We start from the raw sequence: 14,083 nt of genomic DNA, 5'->3' as shown, positions 1-14,083 counted from the left end.
CAAACTTGAATAGAGAGGGAGGGGGAAAAAAAAGCAGCCAAGCCTTTTAAAGCTTTTTGTGCAGAAATGCTTTCACACTTCGCCCTTTCATTGAGCTGATTCTATGAGTATCGGTGAGAAAGTGAACTCGTACACTGAGTGCCCTCTCAATGAGGACCAGATGCAATACATTTGCTTCCCAGGCACCCCAGGCCTCTGACGTTTTCTTTTCCCAGAAAAAAAAATAAAACAGCACCAGTTTAAAAACAAATGCTCATTGAGCGCCAGCTCCTCATGAATAATTTTCCCATGCTAAGATCACAAATTAGAATGAAGCTTTATGCTCACCGTCATGCTTCAGCATAATGTGTCCAATTTCACAGAAATCTGCATCTCCTCTCACCTGTAGGTGTCCATTGTGGGTCAGAGGTTGGGGGTGGGGGGGAGGGTGTGTGGCAAAGTTGTGGGTTTATAATCCTTTGCCAAAATCTTCATCACAAAGTCTAGGCTAATACTCCCAGTGTGGGATATGACTGAGGGGATGAAGTTGGGAAACATTTCCACACAAAAAGAGTTGTAGAAATTTTAATCTCTATCATCAATGACAAACAATGCTTGGCTAACTTTGTACTTTTTAAAATTTTAGGTGCAAGATTGATAAATCATTCGGAAACAAAGTTAACAAGTGATTTTGTGCAAAAAAAGCAGACGTACCAACCACCGTCTCATTGAATGGCAGAGCAGGCTCAAGGGGGGCTGAATGGCCTCCCTTGTTTCTCCGCACAGTCAGAGGTGCTATTGCGATGTTAAACCGAGACTTTCAGGTGGGTGTAAAAGATCCTGTGGCAGTATTTTGAAGAATGGAAGGAGCTATCCCTGGTGCGCTGGTCAATAATAATTCCACAATCAGCACCATCAGAAGTGGCAATCTGGTCATTTATCACATGCGTCTTACTGTGTATCAACCAGCTGCTCCCACCTTTCCTACATCACCACAGTGACCACCTTTCAGATGTAAGTCACTACAATATACATTGGGATGCCCTGAACTTGTGAAAGGTGCTAGATAAGTGCAAGTTGTTCTGTCAAAGCTGCTCCAAATTACAGTCTCGGTCCTTGCGCCTTTGTAAGGCTGATAACAACAGGAAAGGTAAATGTGTTGAAGAAGGGCTGGTTTCACAGTATCTGTGTGGTCCAAGTGACATTCAATGTTGCCTCAGGCTTCAGATTGTTGTTCACTCAAAGTGAGCTGCTTTCTGACAGTACTGGCATACATTTTCTCGTGAGAGTTTTATTTCACCTAACTATACAACACAAGCCCCCCAGCCTTCTGGCTGACTCTTCCTCTTTAGCTACATCAATCAACCTGTTCAATGTTATAACACGCTCTGGAGCATTTGGAACTTGAATGCAGGCCTCTTGGTTCAGAGGTAGGGACATTACCACTGCACCATAAGATCTCTATATGCATCTTAATAATCTATTTTTCTAATCAGCATGCTCAGTGATGTTATTGCACAACTCTGGAGCAGGTGAGACTTGATCCAGGTCTCTTGGTCCAGAGGTAGGGACACAACCACAAAAGCCCTCCATGCATCTTAATATAATTTATTAGTTTTACCACTAATTGCAATACTGTGTTGAACCTTAGGAATAGAGTAAATCCTAGTCACTTACCAAATATTGTCCAAATATGCAGCAGAGTAGGAACCATTTCTTGGCTGACAATGGGCTGTTTGTGGCAGCAGTCCATGTGATGTCAAGGTCAGGTGTGTGGGATTTGGAATAAGGACTTGGGAGAAGGTGCTCAGGCTCTAACTCAATATTGATTCTAGAAGGCTGCAGAGTGCCCGAGTGAGGACTCCAGAACTTCATTGTGAGTTGTACTCCCTAACTCCTTAAAACACCTATTCCTATTGTAAGCTGCACTCGAGTGCTAAGTCATACACAGTTGGCTCGTTTTATATGGTCCCTAAGCAAAAGTCTTAAATTTGACCCAAATAATGAAGAACTAGTACTTATTTTTCCAATCAATTTGTTCAGCAATGTTGTTGCGCTCCTCTGGAGCAGGTGGGTCTTGAACATGGATCTCTCAGACCAGGACTAGAGACACTAACCCGGCACCATATGCATCTCAATGCAATTAGCTAATTAGTTCACAGCAGCTGTGGAACTTATTTCTTTTAACTCTGAGATATTTGGCATGGAATGAACTGAATTAGATACTAACACAGACATTTGCCCTCTCCCCATCTCTCCCTTACTTCTGAGGTCCTGCATATTTGCATACAAATTAATCAATTGGAAAACACAGGTGGTTTATTGACAGTGGTGGTTAATAAATGAAAAGATACCACAGGTGGTTTGGTGATGGGGTAAGGTTGTGTGTAAGAGCACTTCTGGATATAAGAATAACTGACACAGATGTCAGGAGTATGGACAGTCAGGAAAGGACTTACCCCACAAAAGCCATGATACTGCTTGAAATCAAAGACTCCAATGCACCAACTCTTACGCTGAGTCATTTTACCTTTTTCCAGTGTCTGTTGGGCAAGATCAATGTATTTCCCTTTCCCTCACACTCCTCAGTCACTGGACAATATATTGATAGAGACTCATTTGTAAAAATTAATTTGCACAGCATCCTCCAAGAGAAGATGATATGTTGATCCTACAGATCAACCAATATTAAAATTCATCCAATTCAGCGTAGAATGAGATTTGGGAGCGGGAGTGCCTTTGGGTGGGAAGAGTGCAGTGAGGGGGTAAGATAGAACTAAACCTGTACCTGACCCTAGCAATATCTCAAAGACTAGCTATAGGGGAGAGGCTGAGTACACTGGGGCTATACCCCTGAAGTGTCAGAGGCTGAGGGGTGACCTCATAGAGATTTATAAAATCATGAGGGGCATGGATAAGCTGAATAATCAAAGTCTTTTCCCAGGGGTAGGGGAGTCAAAAACTTGAGGGCTTAGGGTTATGGTGAGAGGAGAAAGTTTTAAAATGGACCTCAGGGGCGACTTTTTCATGCAGAGGGGGGTGACTGTATGGAACGAGCTGCCAGAGAAAGTGGTGGAGGCTGGTACGACAACATTTAAAAGGCATCTGGATGGATATATGAATAGGAAATGTTTCGATGGAAATGGGCCAAATGTTGGCAAATGGGGCAAAATTAATTTAGAATATAGAGTCAGCTTGGAGGAATTGGACTGAAAGGTCTGTTTCTGTGCTGTGCAACTCTGTGACTCTATGACTAGGTTAGTTTTAAATTGCCACTGTGCATTGTTTATGTTACACGGTGACTCAGTGGTTAGCACTGCTGACTCTCAGCACTGGGGACCTGGGTTTGATTCCACCCTCAGATGACTGCCTGTGTGGAAATTACACATTCTCCCCATGTCCATGTGGGCTTCCTTCGGGTGCCCTGTTTTCCACTGACAGTCCAAAGATGTGTAGAAAAGATGGATTGGCCATGCTAAATTGCCCATAGTGTCCAGGGATGTGTAGGCTAAGTGGATTAGCCATAGGAAAGGCCGGGTTACAGGGATAGAATGGGGGTGATGAGTCTGGGTGGGATATTCTTCTGATGGTTGGTTTGTACTCGATAGGCCAAATGGCCTGCTTCCCAACTATAGGGATTCTATGATTGTGTAAAGGTAATGAAATGATGCCTTCACATCTCCACATATACAGCAGGAGCACTTGTTTCAATTCCCTGAATGTTAGAGTTTCTCTGTGTCGAAGAAGGGAATCTTGAACCTGTCAACAGCATCTTACATTTCCACAACTCTTTCAGGTGTGTAATAACAACAAAAAACAACTTGAAATTACGTAGCACCTTTAACGTGGTATAACACCCCATGGTAGATGGGAAGGCACATCTTTTACATTTTCCATTGAGGAGCAGAAACAACTGATACCAAATCTGAGGGTACATTGAAAATAGTCGCATTCAGCATTGGGGAGAGAGTTTAAAGTGAAGGACACTTTGAAAGGAGCAAACCAGGCAGTCAGCTAACAAGGAGTCAAAAGTAATGGTTAAAAATCACACAACACAAGGCTATAGTCCAACAGGTTTAATTGGAAGCACTAGCTTTCGGAGAACTGCTCCTTCATCAGGTGGCTGCACAACTACCTGATGTAGGAGTCATGCTCTGAAAGCTAGTACTTCCAATTAAACCTGTTGGACTATAAGCTGGTGTTGTGTGATTTTTCACTTTGTACATTTCAGTCCAACACCGGCATCTCCAAATCAAAAGTAATGGTGGAATCCTTCAATGTAAGCGGGAAGGTCACAAAACGCTGTCTAACAGCTTCCCAAATCCAGTAACTGAAACACAGCTGAATTTAAGACCATTAAATGATAGCAAGTAACGGCAATGGAAGTGCAGTGGGACTGGATTGTAGGTGCACTTGACATTCCTTTACTGATATTGCATAGACTTCAGTTTCTTCACTCCAATCCCAGTCAGATGTATTTCCTCAGGATTTTGACATGTCCATGGAAAATGTAGATGTTGGACATTTTATTTAGTGCATTATTGATACCTTAAGCGAGTACTTGAACTTTGTCTTTGGAACGCTTTGCTGTGGGACAGAGTTCTTGTGTATATTTAGGGCTGAGATAGATTCTTGATCAGTGAGGAAATCAAGGGTTATGGGGAAAGGGCAGGAAAGTGAATGTGAGGAATTTCGGATCAGCCATGAATGGAGAAGCAGGCTTGAGGGCTAGATAAGTCTACTTTCCTCTTTATTATGGTCTTGTAGTCGTGTATAGTTCAACCTCCTGACATCACGACATTATTTTCAAGAATGGTCTATTGTGAAATGCTTTACACGTCGATAAAGGGCTCTCTCCTGAACTTGATTGAAAACAAGATTGAAAACTGAAAATAAACATATTTCTTTGTATCTTTAAATTTCTTTTTCTCAGGAACCCAATGTCCCCTGTAGCTGGGAGAAAAGTGGTTAAAATAAATTTCTTTGGTGAGAGACTACACTGTATAAATGCATAAAACTGACGAAAGTTCATTGTTTAAGCACCTGTACTGTTGAATAATTCTCATCCTTTGAAGGCAATTTCCTGTGGATTGTATTTTGTTGTGGGACAGGGCAGTTTATTTGTCCAACGAGGTTAGGTCAATTTGTTATGATTTATCTTTAAGCCAGTTACTAACATTTTCAGTTCAATGTCAAACTGGTTGCTGTTTCCCCTCAGGGATTAGTCAGTAAAGTTTACTGCCCAACGATCTGAAAAGAACAGGACACTCCCAGCTTCGTCCCTTTGCGTTCTCAGTTTAATGATTTTATCTCAAATGCTTGCTTCTGCTGTGTGTGGTTGACTAAGCAGCAAACATTTAGTGGGGTAGGTCTTGACAAGTTATGATGGTGCAGAACAACATGCATTCTTTTCCCATTTCATGGGGTCTAGGTGTTACTGGCTCAGTCAGCATTTGTTACCCATCCTTAATTGTCCATTTACCTGAACAGTTTGCATGGCCATTTCAGAATCAACTATATTACCTGTCAGTCATGTCAGTCAGATTACATGTCAGTCAGATCCAATAACAACAGTGTAATTCCTGCCCTACAATACACCAGTTGATGATACTTTCATAGTCACGGACTAGTTTTAAACTCAAATTTTTTTTAAATTGAATTGAATTCCACCAGCTGTACATGGTAAGATTTGAACCCATGCCCAGAAAGCATTTTCCTGGATCGCTGGATTATTAGGCCCCTGACATTAAGACGCTGCAACACTTGACAACAGCTCATCTCTCTGATTTTGCTTCCATTAAAGTCATTGGGAGAGATGAAAGCAGACAGCGGACTCTATGTCATCTGCTTTGTCTATTGACTAACATCAAAATCCAGCGCTAGGCCCATGTAACTTCCAAAAGAACAAAACGTTTGCTAACATAGCTAATGCTGAATGCTTTTGCCTAAGATGGAAATTGTTTCAACACCAGCATACTTCATTTTAATGACCACCCTCCCATATACACATCCAGTAATGTGCACAATGCACAGTTTAAACCAACCTTCTTCCCTCTTGTTCTTTCATCTCCAGATAATGCTGAGTGATATTGTGGCTTGTTTCCATGGGGAGCAGAACTCCTCCAATACCAAGTGATGCACACTGTGGTGGCTATAGCCCAATGTAAAACAGTAACCGATTAAATTATATGTAGGGGCATGGACCTATGAGATTTGGCTCCAGATGCCAATCAGTGAGAATCCCAGATCTATGACTGAGCAGAGAGATATAGATGTCTGAGTACAGAAACCAATATAATCCAGCGGAGAGGTACAAAGTTAATTTTCAAAAACCTTTGGACAGTGGGCCTCTATCTCAAATGTTCTGAAAGACTTTTGGTGGTATTAGGCAAGAACTTTCGAAAGCTGATTGGAGGCAGATCGCAGGTAAAGGGATGGCTGGAAAATAGGAAGCCTTCAGAAATTAGATAACAAGAATCCAGAGAAAGTATATTCCTGTCAGGGTGAAAGGAAAGGCTGGTAGGTACAGGGAATGCTGGATGACTAAAGAAATTGAGGGTTTGGTTAAGAAAAAGAAGGAAGCATATGTCAGGTACAGACAGGATAGATCGAGTAAATCCTTAGAAAGGAAGTAGGAGTATACTTAAGAGGGAAATCAGGAGTGCAAAAAGGGGACATGAGATAGCTTTGGCAAATAGAATTAAAGAGAATCCAAAGGGTTTTTACAAATATATTAAGGATAAACAGGTAACTAGGGAGAGAATAGAACCCCTCAAAGATCAGCAAGGTGGCCTTTGTGTGGAGCTGCTGAAAATGGGGGAGATACTAAATGAGTATTTTGCATCAGTATTTACTGTGGAAAAGGATATGGAAGATATATAGACTGTAGGGAAATAAATGGTGACACCTTGCAAAATGTCCATATTACAGAGGAGGAAGTGCTGGATGTCTTGAAACGGGTAAAGATGGATAAATCCCCAGGACCTGATCAGGTGTACCCTAGAACTCTGGGAAGCAAGAGAAGTGATTGCTGGGCCTCTTGCTGAGATATTTGTATCATCGATAGTCACAGGTGAGGTGCCAGAAGACTGGAGGTTGGCAAACGTGGTGCCACTGTTTAAGAAAGGTGGTAAGGACAAGCCAGGGAACTGTAGACCAGTGAGCCTGACGTCGGTGGTGGGCAAGTTGTTGGAGGGAATCCTGAGGGACAGGATGTATATATATTTGGAAAGGCAAGGACTGATTAGGGATAGTCAACATGGCTTTGTGCATGGGAAATCATGTCTCACAAACTTGATCGAGTTTTTTGAAGAAGTAACAAAGTGGATTGATGAGGGCAGAGCAGTAGATGTGATCTATACGGACTTCAGTAAGGCGTTCGACAAGGTTACCCATGGAAGACTGATTAGCAAGGTTAGATCTCATGGAATACAGGGAGAACTAGTCATTTGGATACAGAACTGGCTCAAAGGTAGAAGACAGAGGGTGATGGTGGAGTGTTGTTTTTCAGAATGGAGGCCTGTGACCAGTGGAGTGCCACAACAATTGGTGCTGGGCCCTCTACTTTTTGTCATTTACATAAATGATTTGGATGCGAGCATAAGTGGTACAGTTAGTAAGTTTGCAGATGACACCAAAATTGGAGGTGTAGTGGACAGCGAAGAGGGTTACTTCAGATTACAACAGGATCTGGACCAGATGGGCCAATGGGCTGAGAAGTGGCAGATGGAGTTTAATTCAGATAAATGCGAAGTGCTGCATTTTGGGAAAGCAAATCTTAGCAGGACTTATACACTTAATGGTAAGGTCCTAGGGTGTGTTGCTGAACAAAGAGACCTTGGAGTGCAGGTGGATAGCTCCTTGAAAGTGGAGTCACGGGTAGATAGGATAGTGAATAAGGCGTTTGGTATGCTTTCCTTTATTGATCAGAATATTGAGTGCAGGAGTTGGGAAATCATGTTGCAGCTATACAGGACTTGAAAGGGTTCAGAAAAGATTTACAAGGATGTTGCCAGGGTTGGAGGATTTGAGCTATAGGGAGAGGCTGAACAGGCTGAGGCTGTTTTCCCTGGAGCGTTGGAGGCTGAGGGGTGACCTTATAGAGGTTTACAAAATTATGAGGGGCATGGATAGGGTAAATAGGCAAAGATTTTTCCCTGTGGTCGGAGAGTCCAGAACTAGAGGACATAGGTTTAGGGTGAGAGGGGAAACATATAAGAGAGACCTAAGGGGCAACTTTTTCATGCAGAGGGTGGTACGTGTATGGAATGAGCTGCCAGAGGATGTGGTGGAGGCTGGTACAATTGCACCATTGAAGAGGCATTTGGAGAGGTATATGAATAGGAAGGGTTTGGAGGGATATGGGCTGGGTGCTAGCAGTTGGGACTAGATTGGGTTGGGATATCTGGTCGGCATGGACGGGTTGGACCAAACGGTCTGTTTTCATGCTGTACATCTCTATAACTCTTTGACAGCGTGTTGGAGGCTGTAACACAATATTCAGCTCGCGATATCACATTTCAGGAAAGATGTAAGATCTTCAGAAGAGTGCAAAGCACAGAATAATACCAAAGCTAAAAAGCCTACAAGTGAGGCCAGGTTGAGTTGCCTAGGCATGAATTCCCATGAATTTAGTAAATTACAGGATAATCCAATTGAGATGTTCAAGGTGGTTATAGGAGTGGATAGGGCAGATGGAAAGAATCTATTTCTTATGGTGGGACAGTCTAGAATCACAAGAAATCGGCTCAGAATGAGAACAAGACATTTCAGGGTATTGTCAGAAAGCATTTCTCCATACAAGGGGGATTGTAAAAACCAAAGCATTTCTCTTCCAATGCACTGCTACATCTGAAGGTCAATTGAGAAAGTCAATAATTGATATTACTATATTTCCATTATCTAAGGGTTTTAAGGGTTACAGAATAAGTAGGTGGAATTAAGATAAAGATCAATCATTATCTAGTTTGACAGGGTCAAGGGGCTGAATGGTCTCTTCCTGAGCCTAAGTGACCTGAATTGCAGTGGTACAGTACTGTGTGACTAAATGTGTACTGAGACACCAGCTCAAAGTTCATACAGTGCTGCTTTGAGGGAGGGGGCTATTTCACATGAATATACAGTATTATTGTCACAGTTCAATACTCCTCCAACTAAACTACCCCCCCCCCCCGCCTCAAAAGGTAGCACTGCACATTGAACTGGGTATAGCACCTGACAGCTACTGCACGGTGTCTGCCATTTGTCTTACTGAGAAGGTCTGTGTTTGCGTTATAATCTGAAATATGCCCTGTTTTAGAAAAGCTAATGTAGACAATTTGAAGGGAAACAGGTCACACCGCTCCATGATAAACAGCATGCTATTAAAATCTGAGATGTTTTTGGCCCAAGCTGTTAATCACGTGTTAGAGCACAACTGTAACTTGGGTGTGTCTTGCCCTTTTTTTTAAAATCCACCAAAATCAGCGATTCAGGGCAACGGGACTTGTCCCAACACTGTTAGTTTTGGAATTTTGTATTACTGAATAGAATTTGGTTTACCTAAAGTAAAACCATCACACCTGTGTCCATAAAGTTTGTACAGTAATTGAATCCTGTTTACAAAGCAGAATAGCGCAACTCCAATCAATCTGCGTGGACTTTATTGGCACTGTCTCCCAACACAGTACCTCAGGTTGACTCAGTCCTCAAACTTTTATTTATCACAGATGAAGGTGACAGGAGTTTGGCAAAGCCACACATTTTTTTAAAGTGAATCCATTGAGCTGACATTCTCTGTTAGGTTTGCAGTGTGAGTTTACTGAGAAGATTTTCTGCAGGGTTTACGTGAAAGAATTCAGTTGTGATAGTGATTTGGGGTCAACAGAATCCAGCCCAGACAGGTTGTAGATCGATTTCCTTTCTCTGCTGGCTGTGAAGAAACTAAACGAAGCAAGTTTGGAATGGTCTCGAGCTTACGGGTCTTTGCTTACCTCAATAAACCCTGCCTCATGAATGAAAAAGATACTTAACTATTTGTCACCCAGCCTGTTGTGAGGAGCATTAGAGGCGGGAGCAAAAGTAGGCTATCAGACCATAAGGCAATAAGATTTAGGAACAGGATTAGGTCATTCAACCCATCCAGTCTGCTCCACCATTCAATGTGTTTCTCCACCCCATTCTCCTTTCTTCTTCCCATTAACCCTTGATCTCCTTACTGATTACAAAACAATCCAAGTCTGTCTTGAACACAATCAATGACTTGGCCTCCACAGCCCTCTGCAACAAAACAATCCAAGTCTGTCTTGAACACAATCAATGACTTGACCTCCACAGCCCTAAATTCCATGGATTCACCACCCTCTGGCTGAAGAAACTCCTTTTCATCTCAGTTCTAAAGGGTCATCCCTTCACACTGAGGCTGTGCCCTCGGGTCCTAGTCTCTCCTACTAGTGGAAACATCTTCTCATGTCTACTCTATCGAGGCTTCTCAGTCTTCTGTAATGTTCAATCTGATTCCCCTGCATCCTTCTAAACTTCATCAAGTACAAACCCAGTGTCCTCAACTGCTCCTCATATGACAAGCCTTTCATCCCCAGGATCATTCTTATGAACCTCATCTGGACCACCTCCAATGCCACACATCCTTCCTAAGATACGGAACCCAAAACTGCTCACAATATTCTAAATGTGGTCTGACTAGAGCTTTATACAGACTCAGCAGTACATCCCAGCTCTTGTATTCTAGACTATTTGAAATGAATGCTAATATTGCATCTGCTCAGTCCCTTTCAGATTTCCAAAGCCTTTCTCCATTTAGAAAAGGTCTCTATTCTTCCTACCAAAGTGAATAATTTCACGCTTGCCCACATTGTATGCCATCTGCCACTTCTTTGCTCACTCTTCTAGCCTATCCAAGTCCTTCTGCAGCCTCTCTCCCTCCTCAACACTATCTGCCCCCTCCACCTATCTTTATGACTTCCGAAAACTTAGCAACAATGCCCTCAGTTCCTTTGTCCAGTTTGTTAATGTATAATGTGAATAGTTGTGGTTCCAATACGGATCCTGCAGAACTCCACTGAGTCATCAACAGCCATCCTGAAAAGTATCCCTTTATCCCCACTCTCTGCCTTTCGCCAGTCAGCCAATCTTCTATCCATGCCAGTACCTTGCCCCTAATACCATGGGCTCTTATCTTATTTAGCAGCCTCCCAGGCACTATCTTGTCAAAGACCTTCTGGAAATCCAAGTAGACTACATCCACTGTCTAACTTGCTTATTATCTCCTCAAATATGCTAACAGATTTGTCTGACATGACTTCCCCTTGACAAGGCCATGCCGACTCAGGCCTATTTTACCATGCACTTCCGAGTACTCTGCAATCCCATCCTTAATAATGAACTCTAAGATCTTAAAAACGACAATCCTATAGACTCACCATCCTTTGGTTTCCTGTCTTCTGCCTCCCTGCTTTCTTAAACAGGGGTGTTCCATTAACCATTTTCCATTCCTCTGGCACACTCCCTGACTCCAGTGATTACTGAAACATCATCACAAATGCCTCCACCATCCCCTTAGCTGCCTCCTTCAGAAAGCTGGTTTAGTCCATCTGGTCAGGATGTTTTATTCACCTTCAGACCTTTCAGCTTCCCAGAACCTTCTGATAGCCATAACAACTCAACTTTGCCTCCTGACTCTTTTGAAGTTCCAGTATCTTCCACCAGTGAAGACTGATGCAAAGTACCTAGTCAGTTCCTCTGCCATTTCTTTGCACCCAGTTTCTACTCCTCCAGCCTCATTTTTCAGTGGCCCAATGTCTATTTTTGCCTCTCTCTTACCTTCTTTATAATTAAAAACATTCTTGTAATCTTCTTTTATATTACTACCCTCTTGCTTACCCTTTTATGTCATTTTCTCCCCCCTTATTGCATTTGCTGTTCTTTCAGCCATCCCTGCTACTCCAGACGATCATGGCTATAATTTTACTTAAATTTCACTTGACCAGTTTACCCCACAATCTATGGTTCCTGCATTTCTACTTGAATGCATTCAACGGCTGAACATCCAAAGCAGTCTGTTTCAGAAAATACCAAAAATTCACAATCCTTTGAAGGAAGAAATTCCTCTTCATTTTAGTTTTAAATGGTTGGTGTCTGTACTGTGAAATTGTGACCATTTGTTCTAGCCTACAAAGTCAAGGAAATCAATTAATATTCCTTGATCAAAGCTGATATAATAGCTCAATCCTAAGACTCCAAATATTTCATAATAAAATCTTGATGTGGAGGTGCCAGTGTTGGACTGGGGTGGACAAAGTTAGAAATCACACAACATCAAGTTATGGGCCAACAGGTTTATTTGGAAGTATAAGCTTTCGGAGTGCTGCTCCTTCATCAGGTAGCTAGTACAACACTTCAAATAAATGTTTGAAATCAAAATACATTACATCCACTGACTTCCCCTTATCTACCCTGTTAGTTACAACAAAAAAAAACTCTAAAAGATTTGACAAACATGATTTTCTTTTCTTAAATTCAATTGTAGTTTGATTTTATAAGTGACTCAAGAACATATACAAAATGATAAATTGCTATGTAGTATTTTCCTGAATGTTGATACCAGGTCTGTATTCATTCTTTTATTCTTCAATTTCTTAAATTACATTTTCCAATCTGCAGAGACCATTCTCGATTCTAGATAACTCTGGAGGGTCAAAACCTACAAGGTGCACTGCAACAATTCACCAAAGATCCTCAGACAACATCTTCCAAACCCACAATCACTTCCACCTAGGAGGATAAGGGCAGCAGATTATGTGGGAATACCACCACCTTCATGTTCCCCTCCAGGCCTCTCATCACCCCGACTTGGAAATACATCACCATTCCTTTACTGTCGCTGAATCAAAATCTTGGAATCCCCTCCCTCATGGCATTGTGGGTCAACCCACAGGAGGTGGACTGCAGTGGTTCAGGAAGGCAGCTCACCACCACCTTCTCAACCAGGATTGGGCAATAAATGCTGGCCCAGCCAGTGACACCTACATCCCACAAATGAATAATTAAAAAAAAGTCCACCATCCTTGTTGCTGTCTCATTTATCTCGGATATAAACGATCAGGTTGAGGGAATTTGTCTGCTTTTGGTCAAACTAATTCCTCTGCTTCTTTTTCTTTGCCAATGATTTATTTCAAGTTGCTCATTCTCATCAGACTCCTGGCTCCCTCCTATTTCCAGATTTTTGTATCTTATAAAGATGGATACAAAGCATTAGTTCAAGGTCCCTGTTATTTCCTCTTTCCAGTTATAATTTCCCATGGCTCTGCCTGTAAGGGCTCCATGGTTACTTTTGCTAATCTTTTCATCGTTACATAACTTTGGAAACTTTCACAGTGTGTTCTTATGTCCCTTGCTACTTTACCATCAAGTTCTTGTCTTCCTTCAATTATCAATTTGATCAACTAAATTCTAAATCCTCATGCTTAGTGCCCCTTCTGGGAAGATTATACACCTCATCCCTTAATCTAACATTATATTTTAATTTCTCTTGTTAACTACAGTTGAACCAGTTTTCGTGCAAGGTTGCTTTTGTTACTTATATCACAATTAGCAGAATGTTGCGTGAACAAGCTCCTGATATATCCCTTGGTGAAGAGGAACGCAAGAGTAAGCGTCGCTAAAGTTGATGCCATGCCAGAGTGACTCTGTAAGCATGTTTGGGTGATCCTAGGCAGGTTGGCTGGAGGAAACCTGATAAGGGAAGCTCCCTTTTCTTGACCACAGTTGGCAATTGCACGTATGTGAATGCCAGACAGGGAGGATTGGACTCAGTTTTGGTCCCTCATGAAAAAATAACCTCCTGACCTCCCTTAGTTTATTAATAATCTCAGCAAACTACAAGGTTTTATAAACCCAAAGTTGACGTCACCACCAGCCTCCTCCCTCTGCTTTCCCTGGACATCCAGATTTGTCTCATCACTCCTACTCTTTATACCTCTATTTCACAACCCAAGCACTTGGCCATGCACTAGGGCCTCTCTGTAATACTAAAGCAAAAGACATTGCATCGAAAAACAGCATTTGTCCTTCCTATGTCTCTGGCTAAGTTTGATAGATGATTGTGAAG

At 42.1% G+C, this 14,083-nt stretch overlaps 1 long non-coding RNA gene across 1 annotated transcript in view; it reads left to right on the top strand.

Annotated features, from left to right (window-relative positions):
- The window catches only part of LOC122540816, a 13,370-nt gene extending 478 nt beyond the window's left edge, over window positions 1-12,892 (top strand). Inside the window, exons 2-3 of the long non-coding RNA XR_006309422.1 lie at window positions 626-803; window positions 12,637-12,892. This is a non-coding gene — a long non-coding RNA (uncharacterized LOC122540816). The remainder of the gene's footprint in view (window positions 1-625; window positions 804-12,636) is intronic.
- The last annotated feature ends 1,191 nt before the right edge of the window (window positions 12,893-14,083 follow it).

The sequence above is a fragment of the Chiloscyllium plagiosum genome, chromosome 36 (assembly GCF_004010195.1).
Source record: "Chiloscyllium plagiosum isolate BGI_BamShark_2017 chromosome 36, ASM401019v2, whole genome shotgun sequence".
NCBI lineage: Eukaryota > Metazoa > Chordata > Chondrichthyes > Orectolobiformes > Hemiscylliidae > Chiloscyllium > Chiloscyllium plagiosum.
This window is presented reverse-complemented; position numbering and strand designations above follow the sequence as displayed.